We start from the raw sequence: 20,645 nt of genomic DNA, 5'->3' as shown, positions 1-20,645 counted from the left end.
AATAGATGGAGACACTGTTTCTGCAGTTAATGCAATGTTCCTATATCAACACCAACTCCTAAAAAAAACACAAAAATGATTCTATATGCTTTACTTAGCCACATCAGACAGAATTCTGACCATCTGAATTCCTTTAGGAGAAAATTCAATCTATAGAAATATAGTCCAATTATTTTAAATCTTATCAAGTAATGTCAAAAGAGAATCAAATGAAAAACTCCATCAATACCAAACCATTTCACCAATGAATATTTATGACATTTCCGTATTTCCTGTCTTCTCTCTGTTTACATAAAGCAGTGGTGCCAAGATTCATCTCAGGATTATTAGCCTGCAATACAATGATGGGCCTAATTGCCTTGCAAACCAGGACACCAATAAATGGAGTCTTCAGACAATCAATTTTAAGAGGAGAGAGAAAAAAAAAAAAGGCCTAAGCTCTTTCTACATACATGCACTTTGCCTAAGAAATAAATTCAGCCTCATATTTTTCAGTCTCATTTATGGGTTCTCAAGCAAGAAATGCTCCCTTAAATATCTCAACTCATCAAATCTATTTAATTCCAAATTCCAGGACTAATTTTCAAATGCACCAAGGGGAGGGTGGGAAGAAGCAGGCAGAGACATCATATAGAAAGATATCTATCACATTTCAGATTTATCTTCTCCATCTTTAGTTTGGGAGGTTTTTTCCTCAAAGTTTCTTTTTATGATAAATGAATAGAAAACACCCTCCCGTCGCCCCCCCCCCCCTTAATTCTACTTTAACTGAAGCCCCTCTTAACTTCACCTTTCGGGTTGATTTACTTCCAAATATGATACTAATACAAATGAAACAAAAAGATCGAACTAACAGCTTAAGACATCCTCTAGGAAAGAAAGTCTTTAATGTACCTTCTCTGTCCCCTGCAAAGTCCCCTCTGATTACTGTCCCTCCCCTAACCACAGCCTCCAAAGCTGTCCATTTAAGTACAACCCCTTACCCTCTTGTGTCTCTTGGAGGACGTAAGAATCTTTCCTCTCTAGAATCATCCAACCCACTTCTTCCCAGCCCTGCTCACCGCCCCACTCCATCCTCCCTGCCCCATCCGCACCTGCAACTCCAGGTTTCCCACTCCTTAAATAGCTTCTTTGCCACCTCACCATCAGCAACCACCCCTCCAGTCCTACCAGTTCATCTCAGACACTCCTTTTCCAAAACTCCCTCCACCACCTTGGAAAGGGGCATTTTCTTCAAGATACCATCCCCCAACCTTGTGCACCACCTGCCACTATTCTTTCACTGTGTCTAGCCCAGCAGCATCTTCTGAGCCCTCTGACTCAACCCCGCACCCAGGGAGCCACCATGCCTTTTCCAGTGGCTCTAAAATCACCCTAAATCCCATCCCCTGTGTCCCCCTCCAATTTCAATCTCTGCCTGCCCATTTTGGGCCTAACTTCTAATTTACCCCCCTCCTGCCAGCTCACCATCATACTCCTCTCATTGAAAGTCCCACCCCCACCAAGCTCCTATTCCAACCTCCATAAGCACTCCCCAGAAAAACCCCCAATTCTACCTCCTCTGCTCTCCTAACCCACGCTATTCCATAAGTCTCCACAAATTACACCACCCCCAGAGGGCAAACGCCCACTTCAAGCTCAGGTCTCAACCCATGCCAAGCCCCTTACTCCCAGCCCCTACCACCTACTTTAGTCTGCCTTAGGTCCATCCCAAATTCCACCCTCCTGAATTAACACCCCTCCCCCAGGGTCCTATCCAACCCTGCAATCCCACTGTCTATTGAAATCATCTCCCCACCTTGCACCCCGGCTGGATCCCAAGCTGTCAACTGCTCCAAGCCAACCCCAAATCCATCACCCTCATTCAGTCCCCTCCCCCATTAAAAGCCATCCCACTCCAGTCTCATCATCCATGTCGCCCAAAAACATCCCAAATTCCACCCCGACCTCCCAAGCTCACGCTCCTGTCCCATATCGGGTCAATCGCTATTAAAAGTCCCCTTCCCTTGTCGCCGCCCCCCCCCCAACCTGCTTGGGTCCCACCCTCACCCCACCCCCAGCCCGCGCCTGGACAAGTCTCCCCTGCCAACCCGCCGTTCCATCGCGATCTCAACCCCCTTCCCCCAACCCGCGCGGGGGCTCCGCAGCCCCCACTCTCGTTCTCCGTAAGTACCACCGGCCCAGGCTCCGAGAGAGCGGACCAGGAGAGGGGGGGAGGTCTCCTCACCGGCGAGCCGCTGCAGGCGAAAACGGCGGCGGAGGCGGCGATGCCCTTGTCTTCTCAGGAGGCTACAGCGACGACGCTCTCACTCCCTCCCCTGTGTCCAGTAAGGTGGCGGATGGCGCGCAGGGACCGAGAGCCTCCTCCTCAGATTCGGCTCTGAATCCTCTGCAGTAGCCGACGAAGAGCCCGACGGGTGGGGGGAGGGGACGCTCGGCTGCGGGCGAAGGAGGAGGAGGCGGAGGGAGGGGGCGGGGGACCGCTAAGAAGGGCGGGGAAGGAGGAGCCTGCGCGGCGCCGCGACACGTCCCACAGCCTCAGCGCGCCGGGACCACAATTCCCGGCATGCCCTGCTCCGGCCCGCGCCTGGCCTCCGCGGCCTACGCCTCCAGCCGCGCGCCCTATGCAGAGTGGCCGCGCCCGCCCTGGTCACGGACAATGGAGTAAAGTCAACCATCCCTTAGCGGCTTTTGTAAACTCAGAAACTATTTGTGAGGAAAGTTAGGTCTCCCCGAGCCCTCTTCTCAAAGTAGCGATGTTTGCAACGTCTCCAACCTCTTTACACACACATACACCCGCCGCCGCCCCCTGCTGGACTACACTTCCCAGCATGCTCCCACAGTCTCCCGCCCTCCTTCCGGACCCTTCTCAGAGGCGGTACTAGAGTTCCCAGGGGGTGGTGCCTGCGAAATGCTGGGAGATGCAGTTCTCGTTTCTTCCTCCATGTTAAGAAAAAGAAGTGAAAGAGAGGAAAAAAGGAAGGAATAACCCACTGAGGATAGGCCTAGATGGGCTAGATCACCTGTGAGTCTGTACTCTCATCGCCAGCCCCGTTGCCACTGTCACACCAGAGCTAATTCAGCAGCTCCCTCCTGGTCTCCCTGCAAATCAGAGGACGATTTGGCAACTTAAATGCAAATGTGAAAAGAGGTTGCTTTTCGACCGGGCTCCATTACTTTAATTTTTTTTTACCTTAAAAAGAGAATGAAACATTTTGAAAAAGATGAATGCACAAGGTGCATTGAGGTTTTTGATTATCGGGGTATTGTAAATCTCCATTTGTATATACAAACAATACAGTAGTAAGCAGCTATTTGAAATGATGATGTAGATCTATTTATTGACACGAAAAGCTATTCACCATTTATTCTGGAGGGAAACACATTGATTACAGAACAGCATCTTTAAATGGTCCAATTTACGTGAAGTTTGAGACGATAGTCTATAAAAGCATAGTGAGACTTAGGCAAAGAGGTTCCCCCAAATACTATCAGTGTTTATCTTGGAGGAAAGGGTGTCAGATTTCAAGTAATTCTTATTTTCTTATTGCCTGAACTGTTTAAAAAAGAGCATCTAATTTTTTAAGTTATAAGACTATTTTCAAAAAATTTCCAAAATCCAACAACAGTTCTTTGCTGCCTAAAAGCTTACCACGGCTTCCTGTTGCCCTCGGTGGTGCTCTGGGATGAGGCCTGTCTGGTTTTTCTGTGAGCTCAACAGTTCCACTATTAAAACAAATAATGGTGGTTATTTACAATTAATAAAAGACCATTAAATTAGTAGAATGTTTTCTATTCTCATTACCTATTCTCAAATTTTTACTTCTTCCGGTCTTTCCAAAGCCATTTCCTCCTTTTCTCCTCATTCTTGAAATTCAAACCAAAATCCCACCTTCCCTAGAATGAATTTTAGGCACATTAATTTTCTTTCTATCTGAATTCTTATAGCACTGGTTTTTAATCTCTGGGCCAGAGATCTCTGTGGAGATGGGGAGTGAGGAGGGAGGAACAGAGTTACTGTAAAGGGTCTGCAAAGCTCTCCTTAAACAAAACATTGTCTATTGACTGAATAAGTCTTATACTTAAAAAAATAATTTTTCTTCTGTGTCCAACTCTCCTAGCATATGGAACATGGCATCAGATGATCCCCTATTTAGCATAAGTCCTGTTATGGTATTTTAGATTTAGGATATTGTTATTCCTTGATGTTCTGAACACTAGAACATTCAAGCTCCACTAGCCAGCCCACTGGAGAACCTCAAGCCTACGTGAGAAAGGCCAGGTTCCTTGTATCAGAGGTTAATGTGGTCTACAGCCCTGCTGCAATCAATCTCTTCAGCTTCACCCCACCTAACTCTAGTTACACTTCTGTTCCTTATGACTCACTCTGCCCAAATATATCGGGCACTGTCATTTTCTTTTTTTTTTTTTTTAAGATTTTTTTTTTTTTTTCAGTAATCTCTACACCTAATGTAAGGCTCAAACTCACAACCCTGAGATCAAAAGTTGCACATTCCACCAACTGAACCAGCCAGGTGCCGCGGGCACTATCATTTTCAAACTGCCTATCTCATTTTCATCCTTTTTGCCCAGCCTTAAAAGCCCAGTCCCATACATACATTTCCCCAAATATCATAGCCCCTCTGCTCCCTTTTTTTAAGTTTTTAAAAAAAATTTTAGTGTTTATTTTTGAGAGAGAGAGAGACAGAGCACGAGTGGGGGAGGGGCAGAGAGAGGGGGAGACAGAATCCAAAGCAGGCTCTAGGCTCTGAGCTGTCAGCACAGAGCCCAACATGGGTCTCTAACCTATGAATCGCAAGATCATGACCAGAGCCAAAGTCGGACACTTAAACAACTGAGCCACCAAGTGCCCCTCTCTTTTCTGAGCTGAGTAAGAAAAGTGCCTGTGACATGTTTGCTATGTGACAGGGAAGTCCCTTCCCCTCCCTAATTGTTGCATTGCCCAGGCCCTCTTCTAAACCCTCTTTACTCCCCTCCTCCTTCTTTTTCCCATTTGTCCTACTGGAAGAAAGAGGGGGGCCAGGTGAAGATCAGAATTAGAAGGGATCTGGTCTGGCCAGGAAGTAAAGCATTATCAGGTTTAGGGTCACAGGGATGAGAAAGTTTACCAGACTATCCTAAATTAGACCTTGCCTTAAACATGCTGGGTGACCTTTAGTAAGTCTCTTAACTGTCCTGAATCTCAGTGTTTACATCTGTAAAATGGAAGGAATGATTCCTGCCCTGTCCCCTCAAAACGTTATTAGGAGAATCCAATAAAGCGATGAGTATGAGAGTATTTGGAGACTGTTAAGTGACACTTACAGTGCAAACCCTTCATCTAATTTGAGAATTCTCTCTCCGAATCCCCACCAACTGTTGGTATGTAAACTTTTTACTCAGAATTAGACCATTATTAATGGATTTATTAAAGTATTTAAGGAATCAACTCCATGAAGCCAATTTAATTCCTTGATAAATTTTCTGTATAGCACAGTTAAACAATTTCTAACTTTTCTAGATCTTTTTCTATATTAAATTTGCATCAAGATATATTCTTTTCTCTGTCAATTTTACAAGAAAGATCAGATTCTTCGGTTATCTTTTATCTTTACCAATTTTTACTGATTTTTGCTTCAGCTATTATGAAGTTTCTAGTCATTATTTCCACCAATTCCACCTTTTCCTGGAAGCAGTTTGAGCCATTGTCAGTTTTATTTTGTGTTGATTATGTCTACCAAGTGGAATCTTCCCAGGGGTCAACTTTGCAATGTTTAATGTTACCAACAAAGATGGGATCATTCAGTTTGCTTTTCCATCCATAATAAATGTTTACCACATGTAGTTTTAGCCATTGTCAGTTTTATTTTGTGTTGATTATTTCTACCACATCTAATTTTTTTTTTTTTTTGTTTTCTGCAACCCAACCAAAACACACTCAAGGACAAAATGACAGTGTCAAAACACTATCCTTTCCCTGTTATTATCTGATTAACTGGGACTGTGAGATGGTTTTGTCTCCACTGTGTTAATGAGTTTGTTTGAGCTCCTCTTTCTCTCAAAGCATCTCTTTAAGAGCATTGGCACACATGTGTGGGCTGGACTCTTAAGAATTGCTTGCAAAAAAAAAAAAAAAAAAAAAGTATTGCATTAGAATGGCAGGAAAATGGACATTACAGACCATGTTAGGAGAACCAATTTTCATTGAGCCAGCTGCTGGGCTGGCATTTAAGATCCATTATGTCATTTAATCCTTCAGCCTAAACTTCCTTTACATGCCCATTTTATAGCAGAGAAAATTGAGGCCCAGAGAGAGGAAGAGATGGCCGAATTAGGATCAGAAACCAAGCCCTGGTTTAACACTTGGTGCAATTTGAATGTTTACAAGTTCCAAAAATTATGTAACTTAATTTTTAAACTTTTGCAATCATCTTAATGGAAAATTAAATTATAATTTTAGAGTTTAGCTAAGATAAACAAGAAAAATGCATGAATATAAACAAAGCATTCTCAAAGAGCTTTTTGTAAATTAAAAATAGAATTACCATATGATCCAGTAATTCCACTGTTGGGTATTTACCCAAAGAAAACAAAAACACTAATTCAAAAAGATATATGCACCCCTATGTTTATTTCAGCATTTATAATAACCAAAATGGAAGCAGCCCAAGTTTCCATCAATAGATAAATAAAGAAGATATGGGGTGTGTGTGTATGTGTGTGTGTGTGTGTGTGTGTGTGTGTGTGTATAAAATGGAATATTACTCAGTCATAAAAAAAGAATAAAATCTTGCCATTTACAACCACATGGCTCTGGAGAGTATTATGCTAAGTGAAATAAGTCAGTCAGAGAAAGACAAATACCATATGATTTTACTCATATGTGGAATTTAAGAAACAAAATAAAAAAAGAGGCAAGCAAAAAAGAAAACCAGACTCTTAACTATAGAGAACAAATTAATAGTTATGGGGGGGGGGGGGTTGTGTGGAGACATGAGTGAAACAGGTAAGGGGATTAAGAGTACTAAGTGATGAGCACTGAGTAATGTATAGAATTGTTGAATCACTATATCATATACCTGAAACACTGTATGCTAATTATCCTGGAATTAAATTTTTAAATGTTTATTTAGTTTTGAGAGAGAGACAGACAGAACATGAGCTGGGGAGGGACAGAGAGAGAGGGAGACACAGAATCCAACGCAGGCTCCAGGCTCTGAGCTGTCAGCACAGCAGGGCTCGAACCCACGAACTACAAGATCATGACCTGAGCTGAAGTCGGCCGCTTCACCGACTAAGCCACCTAGACACCCCTTGAATTAAAATGTTTTAAATATATTTAATTTTTTTAATGTTTATTTTTATTTTTGAGACAGAGAGAGCATGAGTGGGAGAGGGGCAGAGAGAGAGGGAGACACAGAATCTGAAGCAGGCTCCAGGCTCCGAGCTGTCAGCACAGAGCCTGACATGGGGCTCAAACATACAGACCGTGAGATCATGACTTGAGCCGAAGCCGGATGCCCAACCGACTGAGCCACCCAGGCACCCCTAAATATATTTTAAAAAGAGATTTTTTTTTGTGATAGCAAATGAGATAAGGAGTATGAAAATGTTTTGTAAATGACCAAACACTGGACAAATGGAAGTTACTACCATTTGTGATGAAGGCTGTTATATCAACCTGTTAGGCCATTTTCCCAGAGTGCTAGAAAACTAATAACATAATAACATTCAGTAGATGGGTATCAAATGCCCATCCTAATATTTAATTCTAACAACCAATACTAAAGAATAGGATTGCATCCTATATATCTATCCTTTAAGACCCAATTCCGACATCAGGAAGCCTCTCCTCACCTTTGGTTAGGTTAGGAGCCCACTGTGCTCCCATGGACTGCTCACACTATATGTTCACTGTCTATTTACTGTCCTCAAGGACAAGGAGCAAGGTGGTCTGGTTCATCTCTGTGACCCACCTAAATCAGTTCAGCCGGGGGCTTCTCCCAGCGTAAGCCTTCAGTAAATAGTGGTTGAATTAATGAACAAATCAGGGGCGCCTGGGTGGCTCAGTTGGTTGAGCGTCAGACTTCGGCTCAGGTTGTGATCTCAGGGTTTGTGAGTTTGAGCCCCGCGTCGGGCTCTGTGCTGCCAGCTCAGAGCCTCGAGCCTGCTTCAGATTCTGTGTCTCTCTCTTTCTCTGCCCCTCCCCTACTCACACTCTCTCCTTCAAAAATAAATAAACGTTAAAAAAAGAATAAATCAATCCATTAGGGGCTGCTAGCTGGCTCAGTCAGTGGAGCATGGGACTCTAGATCTTTGGCTTGAGAGTTCAAGGCCAACAATGGGCATAGAGATCACTTAAAAATAAAATATTTTTTTAAAAAATCTAAGGAAGTTTATTTTTTAATTAACATGACAAGTATATAGACCATATAATCAACAAGGGAAATAACAATAAAGCTTGGGGGAAGAGTTTTTTTAAATGACAATGGAAAGATAAATTAAGGGCAAAGGTAAATCATAAATGAATCTGCACAAACATTAACAGCTATGGAAGCTTCCATGCAGCAGCAGGCAATTGGAGGAAAGAGGCTTGACATCCCAGGTTCAAATCCTAACTCAACTAGGAATGCGTGTTTAGTCACTTCCCCTCCTACACCTGATCCTTATCCATAAAATTGCTGACCATATAGAACCCCAGGGCAGATAAAAGAATTAATCAAAGTACCAGATGTTTTGCATGCTCTGAAAAGCTGACAGAAGTGAGGGCTGTTACTGATGAAGGTCAGGAGAGAATTTGCTGGGAAGTTTACGTTTAGGAAGATCCTTTACATAAAGCTGCTCAGTTCATAAACTTGAAAACAAAAAAAAAAAGCAGTCTGATTATAGTGGGTTAAATTGTGTCTCCCAGAAAGTCCCAGTTTTAACCCTCGTGCACGTGAATGCGATCTTATTAGAAAGTAGAATCTTGGCTATTAAAAATCTAAGGATGAGATCCATCCTGGATTTAGGTGGGCCCTAAATCCAGTGAGTGGAGGTGTCTTTATTAGAAAAAAGAGAAGAGATTTGAGACACAGAGACAATAAATGGGAAGGCCATGTGAAGATAGAGGCAGAGATGAGTAGTCACGCAGCCCCAAGCTAAGGAACACCAAGGACTATTGGAAGCCACTGGAAGCTGGGAGGGAGGCATAGATGGATTCTCCCGAAGCCTCCAGGAAGAACCAAGCCTGCTAACATCTTGATTTCAGACACCTGGCCTCTCAACTGTGCAAGGATACATTTCTGTTTTGTTTTTTTTTTTTTAATTTTTTTTTTTTAACATTTATTTATTTTTGAGACAGAGAGAGACAGAGCATGAACGGGGAGGGTCAGAGAGAGGGAGACACAGAATCTGAAACAGGCTCCAGGCTATGAGCTGTCCGCACAGAGCTGGACGCGGGGCTCGAACTCACGGACCGCGAGATCATGACCTGAGCCGAAGTCGGCCACTTAACCGACTGAGCCACCCAGGCGCCCCGCATTTCTGTTGTTTTAAGCCACGAGTTTGTAGTAATTTGTTAAGGCAGTCCTAGGAGACCAATATACCAATTAAGCTGGAAGCCCAAGTAATCAACTAATTAGCAAATATTTTAAGACCCCCCAAAAAGATTCAGAAGAGTATATTTTGGGAAATGTTTATCCGTTCCACTTAATCTCTAAAAGCAGCTATGGAAAATTTGTGTTAACATCCATTGTCTTCAAATCCATGCCTTTTCTCTTTTTAACTAGTAGTTCTTGACCTGTCTCCTGGGGTGGCCCATACTTTGAATGAGTAGAAAGAATTCTGGTATCATACAAATTGCACAGACTTAGGAGACCAGATCTGGGTTCATATCGCAGCTCAGCCACCTAGAGGCTACCACATTGAGAAAATCATTTGTCCTTATTGAACCTCCATGTCCTCCATTGTAAGATGTGACTAATATTATCCGCTTCATAGGGTGAAATGAATTAATTCATGTCAAGTACAGTGCCTGACCCAGGAGATTCATAACTTTGCCTTGTCCAGAGAGCAATAGAGATCTTCTCTTTTTATTTGGGTGATGTTTGGCTGGTGGAGGAAGGGAAAGGAAGGAGCCACCAATTTTCATTTCAACTAGAAGGTGGGAAAGCATTCCAGAAAAAGAGAAAGAACAAGAACAAGTGCTTTTATTTCCAGAAGAGCTGAGGTTCCTCTGGGTGGGATCTATGAACCCCCCCTAGAAGAAGATGGACAGCGTTGGATACTTATGTATTATTCATTCAGCATAAGGTACTGACCCCAGGCACAGTAACTCCTGCATTGGCTGCCTGGGATTTGGGTGGAATTGGGGCCAAGAGAGAGAGGTCACTGGTACTCTAGTTATCAAATTCCATTCTGGACTGAGCTCCTTTGGGAAAGTTTACTGAAGTGGAAACCCTTGAAGTGTACTCTGAAGGATGAGGAGGAACTCATCAGACAGTGAAGGAACCTGTAGAGGGCAGAGGAAGCGTCCCTGAGTTCAGGAAAACTCAGATCAGGGGTTCTCAACCCTTTTCGTGCCATGGACCCTTTAGGTAGGCTGCTAAGGCCTACGAAGCTCCTCTCAAAATAATGATTGTAAGTGCATAACATAAAATACCAGAATTACCAAAGAAACCATTTATACTGAAATACAGTGATCAAATATGAATATATATTCATTCACAAATTAAAGATCTCACTACCTAATAACTACACAGTTTCAAAGTAGTGATGAACACAAAATATGTCAGCATATTTTCAAGATATTTCAAAATATTTCAAGATATTTTGCAACAACTGTAATGTGATAGGGAAACATCTGTGATTTCTGTTGGTGACAAAATTGGAAGGTACTGCTAAGTCTACTTGCGGCTTGTCACCTATATTCAAAATGGAAAGAAAAACCAGATTTCTGTAAAGATTAATGAATATAAAAATGTAGCTCTCCCATCCAAGAGCACAGCCCTCTGGACTCTCAGGCCCCAGGTTAAGAATCTCTCTTCCAGTGCTCGCTTCGGCAGCACATATACTAAAATTGGAAGAATCTCTCTTCCAAGTAGTTGGACTAGAGCATAAAAATTATGCAGGAAGGGACGACAGAGACTGGGGGCTTGTGTCTGTGACAGGAATTTTAATTTTTAAAAAATTTTTTTAATGTTTATTCATTTTTGAGAGACACAGAGTGTGAGCGGGGGAGGGGCAGAGAGAGAGGGAGACACAGAATCCAAAGCAGACTCCAGGCTCTGAGCTGTCAGCACAGAGCCCAATGTGGGGCTCAAACCCACGAATCATGAGACCATGACCTGAGCCAAAGTCAGATGCTTAAGTGACTGAGCCACCCAGGTGCCCCGGGAAAGGAATTTTTTTTAAATATAATTAATTGTCAAGTTAGTTAACATACAGTGTATACAGTGCACTCTTGGTTTCGGGGGTAGATTCCCATGATTCATCGTTTACATACAACACCCAGTGCTCATCCCAACAAGTGCCCTCCTCAATGCCCATCACCCATTTTCCCCTCTCCCCCACCCCCTTATTAACCCTCAGTTTGTTCCCTGTATTTAAGAGTCTCTTATGGGTTTGCTTCTCTCTCTGTTTGAAACTATTTTTTACCCCTCCCTACCCCTATCGTCTTCTGTTAAGTTTCTCAAGTTCCACATATGAGTGAAAACATATGATATCTGTCTTTCTCTGACTGACTTATTTCACTTAGCATAATACCCTCCAGTTCCATCCATGTTATTGCAAATGGCAGGATTTCGTTCTTTCTCATTGCCAAGTAGTATTCCATTGTATATATAAACCACATCTTCTTTATCCATTCATCAGTTGTTGGACATTTGGGTTCTTTCCATGATTTGGGTATTGTTGAAAGTGCTGCTATAAACACTGGGGTACATGTGCCCCTATGAATCAGCACTCCTGTATCCTTTGCAGAAATTCCTAGTAGTGCTATTGCTAGGTCATAGGGTAGTTCTATTTTTAATTTTTTGAGGAAACTTCACACTGTTTTCCAGAGCAGCTGCACCAGTTTGCAAGAGGGTTCCTGTTTCTCCACATCCTCGCCAACATCTGTTGTTTCCTGAGTTGTTCATTCTAGCCACTCTGACCAGTGTGAGGTGGTATCTCAATGTGGTTTTGATTTGTATTTCCCTGATGATGAGTGATATTGAGCATCTTTCTATGTGTCTGTTGGCCATGTGATAGGAATTTTTAATGGAGTGTGGGGTTGAGAAGGTAGTGCCATGCAGTTGGCAGAGACTAAGGATCCAGCCAGAATTGAACTCCAATCCTCCTTCCTATCTCCATCCTCACAAGCTGTGTGACCTTTGGGCAAGTCACTTCATCTTTCTGCAAAATGTGGATATTCACACATACCTCCCAGGGCTGTTATGAGTGTCTAATGTAAATTTCTCTTCAACCCTACAACTCTGTAAAGAGACAAGGATTTTGCATTTTGTTTTGTTGTATTTGTTTACAACTGTATTGTTTTGGTTCTTTATGAAAGAGGAAAGCTTTAGAAAGGTTGGCAGGAGACACTTGGGGATGGCAGGAATGAATAGAGCAAAGCGGACAAGATCAGGCAGACGGGAAGTTGTCTCTGGATGGACTGATCTTACGTCTCAGAGAATACACTTGAGGTAAGCAAAACAGTGCAGAGAGAACAAGACTGAGGCAGGAAATCCCCCAGAGGGAAAAGCCTAGAAGTCAGAGCCTCTGTCCAAATACCTATGGCCTGCCATGTTGCTGTTCTGCTAGAGATGGAAAAGTTCTGAGAATGGAATAACCACCTGCGTACCCACTAGTTTGCTCTCATTGTAGTCTTAAGGAGGCGGGGGCTGTTCCTTTTTTCCCCAGTTTTAGGAAGTCTTTATCTATTGTGAACAATCACCTTTTGACAGTCAAAACTGATTTCAAAGAGGATAAATTTGCACAAATTTATCAAAGAATGCACCAAACCCATCCTTTCCAGCTCTCACATTTTCTTGTAGGCTTTTTGTTTTCTCCTAAACTTCTCTTGAAACATTCTAATCCTAACCTGGATGAATTAAGGGGAAAAGAAATGTGTCTGCATCTCACCCAAGAGAGCCTGGGGGGCTGTTTTCTGCAAAGGCCATTCAGGAGCCAATGCCTTTGAGGGTAGTGAGAGATTACCAGAAGTAGGAAGGTCTGGGGCTTGGACATATGTGTGGCCTGCTGTCTGGAGGGACAGCGCATGGTAGATAGAAGGACATTGGTATCCATTAATCAAAATATTTTTCTCTACAAAAGACCAGATCCTTTGCAGGGGAAGGAGCCCATATAATGTAAGCTCTGAATTGGATTTAATTTGATTTAAATTGAATAAAGTAATATGTCATTTCTTACTTCCCTAACTTTGTGGAGTAAGATTCATACCCGCTATATAATCAACAGAAAAAAATAAAACTGACAACATCTAAATTGCACACAGTGAAATTACTCATTGACTAAAATGGATGGAAAAATCAAGGAAGCCTTCTTGACAAAATGTAGATCTGGAAAATTCATCCCAGGAAAAGTGAACTCCATAGAAAATAGAAATAATGACCACAAAAGATAACTTACAATGGCAGAAGCTATAATTATTAAACTGTGATATGGATTTTTTAAATTGACTGGTAACACAAATCATCATTATGAAATTTATACCGAAAATTATTTTTCAGATGAAGATAATTATAGTTCAATTTAAGCCAAAATGAGTAAGTTGGAAATAGATTTAATGACTGTATGGAAAAATCAAAGGTATTGAACTGACTTAATGGGATTTGTTCTGGGAAATATTTTCTCAGTGAAAAGTAATCAATATGATATAATTCCATCAAAAATTTGTATTCATAACTACAAGACAAAAACGTCCTCAGGGTCAGGTAGACTCAGCCGGTAGAGCATGTAACCTATGATCTCAAGGTTGTGAGTTTGAGCCCCACGTTGGGTGTAGAGATTACTTAAAAATAAAAATCTTTAAGGGCGCATGGGTTGCTCAGTCGGTTAAGCGTCCGACTCTTGAATTTGGCTCAGGTCATGGTCTCACAGTTTTGTGGGCTCTGCGCTGACGGTGCAGAGCCTGCTTGGGATTCTCTCTCTCTCCCCTTCTCTCTGCCCCTCCCCTGCTCATGTGCTATCTCTGTCTCTCTCAATATAAACAAATAAACTTTAAAAAATAAAAATAAAAATCTTAAAAAAAAATTTTAATCTTTAGGGTCAAAGTGGGGGCCAAATATCTTGACTCTCTACTAAAGCTCCTAGAGAGAGAAAAGAAATGAAGACGGTGGCCAAACCTTTGCTGATCTACACTTTATCAAGAAGATTTCCCTGATCCTTTTATCAATTTTTCATCAATAAAAAGTTTCAGGGATGCCTGGGTGGCTCAATGGGTTAGGCGACCCACTCTTGATTTCGGCTCAGGTCATGATCTCATGCTACATGAGATCAAGCCCCGCATTGGGCTCTGTGCTGACAGTGCAGAGCCTGCTTGGGATTCTCTCTCTTCTCTCTCTGTCCTTCCCCTGCTTGCACTCTCTCTTTGTCTCTCTCTCTCTCAAAATAAATCAGTAAATATTAAAAAAAATTTTCACTGTGTGTAATTTCACTGCTGTTTTATTTTTTCTGTTGATTATGTAGTCATCAGTGCCCTACAAGATAGGCCCCTGCCTTGGGGCCCTACTACTTAACATTCTCTTTGTCCATCCATTTCTCCATCTGTCCACTTAATAGTTACCAACCAAACAAACACCTACTCTGTGCCAGGCCCCGGCAAAGGAATCAGGCCAGGCCCCTGCCCTCAAATGATTATAATTTTAATTATTTTTTTCTAATTCTACACTCTTTCTTGTTACTTCATAGGAGAGGACCTCCAGTACAATGTTGACTAGAAGGGATGATACTGGGCACCCTTTCCTTATTCCCATTTCAGGAGGAAAGCTTTTTCTATTTTATCAGCAAGTATGATGTTAGATGTAGGTTTTTTGTGCATGCCCCTTATCAGATGAAGGAAGTTCCCTTCTATTCTTAGTTTGAAAGGATTTTATTATAAATGATTGGTGGCTTTTATCAAATTAATTTTCCACATCTCTTGAGATGATCCTATGACTTTCTTAACTTTATTCTGTTAAATTGGTGCATTATATTAATTTTCAAATGTCAGATCAACTTTGTATCCCTGGAGTTAACACAATTTGGTTGTGTAGTATTATCCTACTTATTGATCTTTGGGTTTGGCTTGCTGATAATTTGCTTAGAATTTTCACATCTTTGTTTAGCCTATAATTTTCCTTCCTGATAATGTCCTCGCTAGGTTTTTGTACCTAGGTAATGCTCATCCCATAAAATAAGTTGAGAAGTACTTCTATTTTTTCTGTCCTCTGGAAGAATCTGGACTTGGAGTTTTCTTTGTGGGAAGATTTTTTTTTTTAATAAAAAATTCAATTTCTTTAATAGAAAAAATTTAACAGAAACTACTCAGTTTTCCTGTCTCCTCTTGTGTCAGTTTTAGTAGGCTGTGTTTTTCTAGTTATCTGTTCATGTCATCTGAATTTCAAGCGTGTTGGGATATAGTTACTCACCATTTCCTCCCACAATCTTTTTGATTCATGTAGGATCTGTAGGGATGGCACTCTTTTCATTTCTAAATTGAGAATTTTGTCTTCTCTTTTTATCTTTCACCTATGTGGCCAAAACTTCATCAACTTTACTAGTCTTATCAGAGAATTAACTTTTGGTTCTTTGAATCCTCCCTTCATATCTTTGTTTTCTATTTTATTAACTTCTTCTGTCAACTTTATTATTTTCTTCTTTCTACTTCATTTGGATTTAATTTCTGGGTGTTTTTCCTGACTAGTTGAAATAGATATTTAGATAATTTATTTTCAGCCATTGTTTTCTTTTCAATATACTCACTTGAAGCCACAGATTTCCCTCTAAACATGGCTTTAGCTACATTCCACAGGTTTTGACATATTATATTTTCATTATCATTTGAATCAAATACTTTGTAATTTCTATTGTGATTTCTTTTTTGACCTTTGCATTATTTGGGGATTTTCTAGTTTTCTTTGTGTTTTTGATTACTAGCATAATCCAACTGTGGTCATTGAACATACTCTGTATGATCTTAACTCTTAGAAATTCAGTTAGACTTACATTATGGCTCAGCATATCAATAAATATTTGTGTGCACTTGAAAAGAATATGTATTCTATTGTTATTGGATCCAATGTTCTATTATGTCAATTATGTCAAAATTCTGAAGCATGTCATTCAAATTTCATTTGTCTTTATTGATATTTTTATTTGCATATTCTATCAGTTACTGAGAGAGTTGTATTAAAATATCCCAGCATGATAATGGCTTTGTCTATTTGTCCTCGAGAAATAGGCCCTGCCCTAGAGGTTATCACAGTCAGATATGAGGGCTGACACAAGTAAGTAATAATTGTGAGTATATGTTTAAACATTCTAGCAAAGAGAAACCCAGGGAACACCCAATGTTTTGGTCATATAGAACTCATGGAAGCTCCCTAAATATGGATTTTGTTTTTCCCTACAAGACCTTTGTCTAAACCACGTGTCACAAACTCAAATGCCTATATTTGAAAGGAACAGGGACAATATAAAATGAAAAGAAAACTTTAGATTTCTAAACTTGTATAATAGTTGAGGAAATGGGCTGAAAAAATTACTCAGCTGCAAATATGGTCAATCTTTCATGAGAAAAGAAGGATGACTCTGAGGGCAGAACCAAGACCCACAAGGAAGTATTCCCAAGTTTGGTCTGAATCATGTAAGTGCTTGATTTCAGAAGCAATGTGTGCCCTGCTTGATTTCAGAATTGCTATGGACCAGTGACTCCTGTGTACCTGTTTCCTCTCTATTTGAGCAGGAAGGTCGATAGCAGTTACCTTGGTCCTGCTTGGGATGTTGGGCAGGTAGAGAGAAGACAACTTGTCTCTCATTTGCAGGTGTTTGGATAAAGCAGAACTGTACTTGATGAGACTACTTGAGGAACTACTCCCAAGGAGACTTGTTTTCATCTGAATTTGACTAAAATGACAAAATTCAGGATTTCAAGTTGATACTGTGATGGGATGAGACTTTCAGGGCCTTACAGGAAGGTGAGAGTATTTTGCATGTAGGAGAGACACAAGTCATTGGGGTTAAGAAGGCAGATTATGTTATCCAGCCTCGAAGATGGCCTCCATAATTCTTACCTGTGATAGAGGGTAACTTCTAAGATGAGGTCATAAAAAGCATTGTGGCTTCTGCCTCACTCTGTCTTGGATCTTAGAAGGTGACTGCCATGTCATGAGAACAGATCCACATTCTGAGGAACTGAGACCTCCTGCCAATAACCAAGCTTCCCATAGAACCTTCAGATGACTGCAGCCCTGGCTGATGTCTTGACAGCAACTTCATGAGAACCTAGAGCCAGAACTAGTTAGTTAAGCCATTTCCAATCCTTGACACAGAAAATATGTGAGACAATACACATCTATAGTTTCAGGCCACTACATTTGGGTGTAATTTCTTACACAGAAATAGATAATTTATACTCCCACTTGGACGGCTCACACTTGAACTTTAAAGAACTACATCTATTTACAGCATAGAGGATGATTGTTATGGCAATTGAACTTACATCATCACTAATACACTAATACATCATCACTGATATAAAGCTGTCCCTCTGAACGAACCATTTCTTGAGCCTCATCGCACACCCATCCTTCACCTGCTATCTCCCACTCATTCTCCAGGATTTATCTCAACTATTTCCATCTCTAAGAAGCCTCCTATTCCCAGGGACAGAGAGACCCTATATTTTCCTCTGCAGCAGCACTGGTCACTCTAAGCAGAAACTGGCTAGGTTCAGGTCTGCCTTGTGTAGCAGATGTCAAGCAACTTGAAGGCAGGACCCTAGGCACGGGGCCAGGCATGGGACAAGTAGGGAGAGTCAGTGAGTGCTTACTAAATGATTTAATGAGTTTGGAAGCAGTTTCTCACCCCTGGGGGCCTTGGTGAATTTTTAGGGCCTCTGTGAAATGGAATTCCTGTACTCTTGAGGTCTTCAGGTACCTTAAGGGAAGACTCAGTAGACCCCTGGGGAACTCCTTTGTACTCCTTTGTTAGGCCCACAACCAACTCAAAAGACAGACACCTCTTAAGGAGATTTTCAGGAAAGGCTCAGGGATTCATGGTTGTAAGGAACAAAACCATGACAAAAATTTCTGGCTGATTTAAGAGAAGGAATTTATTAAAGGAATATGGGACTAGGGGTGGCAGAGTAGCTCAATTGGTTGAGCACCCGACTCTTGATTTAGGCTGAGGTCATGATCTCATGTTCATATGGGTTCAAGCCCCACATGAGGCTCTGTGCTGACAGTGTGGAGCCTTCTTAGGATTCTCTCTCTCCCTCTCTCTCTCTGCCCCTTGCCTGATCTGTCTCTCTCTCTCAAAATAAATAAACTTAAAGAAAAGAATATGAGAATAGCACATAAAAAGATGCTCAACATCTTTAGTTGTTAGGGAAATGCAAATCAAAACCACAATGAAATCCTTCAAATTCACTGGAATGACTAACAATTTAAAAGACGGATAATAACAAGTGTTGGCAAAGATGTGGAGAAATTGGAAACTCCATACATTGTTGGTAGGAATGTAAAATGGTGTAGCTTCTGTGGAAAACAGACTGGCAGGTCCTCATAGTTAAACATGGAGTTATCATATGACCCAGCAATTCCACTCCTAGGTATATATCCAAGAGAAATTAAAACATATGTCCATACAAGAATGTGTACAAGAATGTTCACAGCAGCACTATTCATAATAGTCAAAGAACAGAAGCAACCCAAATGTCCATCAATTAATGAGTGAGTAGACAAAATACAGTATATCTATATAATGGAATGTTATTTCACATAAAAAGTAATGGAGTACTAATACAACATGCCACAACATGGATGAACCTTGAAAACACTACGCTACATGAAAGACACTAGTCACAAAAGACTACATATCGTATAATTATATTTATATGAAATGCCCAGAGTAGGTAAATCCATAAGTACACATAGTAGCTTAGTGGTTGCCTAGGGATTAGAGGGTGCTGTGGGTTGAATTGTGTCCCCCCAAAAGATATGTTAAGGTCCTAGCCCCTGGTACCTATGACTGTGACCTTATTTGGAAATAGGGTCTTTGAAAACATAATTAAGATGTAAACTAAGAGGGGCACCTGGGTGGCTCAGTTGGTTGAGCCTCCGACTTCGGCTCATGTCATGATCTCATAGCTCGTGAGTTCGAGCCCCGCATCGGACTCTGTGCTGACAGCTCGGAGCCTGGAGCCTGCCTCAGATTCTGTGTCTCCCTCTCTCTCTGCCCCAACCCACTCACATTCTGTCTCTGTCTCTCTCAAAAATAAATAAACATTAAAAAAAAGATGTAAACTAAGATAAGGACTATAGAGTAGGTTATGTTCTTTTTTTTATGTTTATTTATGTTTGAGAGAGAGTGGGTGTGCACACGTGAGTGTGGTAGGGGCAGAGAGGTGGGGACAGAGGATTTGAAGCAGGCTCTGCACTGACAGCAGAGAGCCCAGTGTGGGGCTCGAACTCACAAACCATGAGATTATGACCTGAGCTGAAGTCAGATGCTTACCAAATGAGCCATCCAGGCCCCCAGGGTATGTTCTTAATCTAATATAAGTGATGTCTTTATAAGAAGAGAACAGACACACAGTGAGACGCACAGAGAGATGAATGCCACATGAAAACATAAGACACAGAGGAGAATGTCACTTGGTAACAGAGGCAGCAATTGCAGTGATGTACCTGCAAGCCAAGGAGCACCGGGGATTGCTGGCAACAGCAGAAGCTAACTGAAAGGCTGGAACAGATTCTCCCCTAGAGCCTGCAGAGAGAGCCTGGTCCTACCAGCACCTTGATTTTGGACTAGACTCCAGAACTATGAGAGAATACATTTCTGTTGCTTTAGGCCACCCAGATATTTTGTGTTATGGCAGCCTTAGCAAAGTAGTACAGGTGACTAGGGAGAAATGGGGAGTGATTCCAAGGTGTATGGCCTTTTTTGGGGGGGCGATGAAATGAAATGTTCTAAAATTCATTGTGGTGGGACACCTGGGTGGCTCAGTCGGTTAAGCATCCAATTTTAGCTCAGGTCATTATCTCATGGCTCATGAGTTCGAGCCCTGTGTCAGTCTCTACTCTGACAGTGTAGAGCCTGCTTGAGATTCTCTCTCTCCCTCCCCCTCTCTCTGTCCCTCCCCTACTCACTCCATCTTTCTCCAAATAAATAAATAAACTTTAAAAAATCAAAATAAAATTGATTGTGGTGATGGTTGCACAATTCGGTGAATATACTCAAATCACTGAACTGTTTATTGAGATATATCTGTTACATATATGTATATATGCGTATACACACATGTGTGTGTGTATACACATATATAGGTTACATATATATGTTACATATATGTATATATGTGTATACACACACGTGTGTGTGTATACACATATATAGGTATATATATATATATATATATATTTTTTTTTTTTTTTTTTTTTTTCCTTCAGTGCTAGGGTGCC

The 20,645-nt window shown here is 41.4% G+C and overlaps 1 protein-coding gene across 6 annotated transcripts in view; it reads right to left on the bottom strand.

Moving 5' to 3' along the window:
• The window catches only part of FAM168A (family with sequence similarity 168 member A), a 235,585-nt gene that overhangs the window by 181,006 nt on the left and 33,934 nt on the right, over positions 1-20,645 (bottom strand). For 2 of the 6 annotated variants that reach the window (XM_042904870.1, XM_042904869.1), the window contains exons 2-3: positions 17,256-17,466; positions 3,653-3,726 (exon numbers count right to left, since the gene is read on the bottom strand). The gene's annotated coding sequence lies outside the window, so the exon portion shown is untranslated. Of the gene's footprint in view, positions 1-2,227; positions 2,459-3,023; positions 3,103-3,652; positions 3,727-17,255; positions 17,611-20,645 lie in introns of those variants that run through there. The other 4 variants (XM_042904868.1, XM_042904867.1, XM_042904874.1 and 1 more) reach the window with 4 other exon arrangements.

The sequence above is a fragment of the Panthera leo genome, chromosome D1 (genome assembly GCF_018350215.1).
Source record: "Panthera leo isolate Ple1 chromosome D1, P.leo_Ple1_pat1.1, whole genome shotgun sequence".
NCBI classification, from domain to species: Eukaryota; Metazoa; Chordata; class Mammalia; order Carnivora; family Felidae; genus Panthera; species Panthera leo.
Note: the sequence above shows the minus strand (reverse complement) of the source record. Positions and strands in the feature narration are given on the sequence as shown.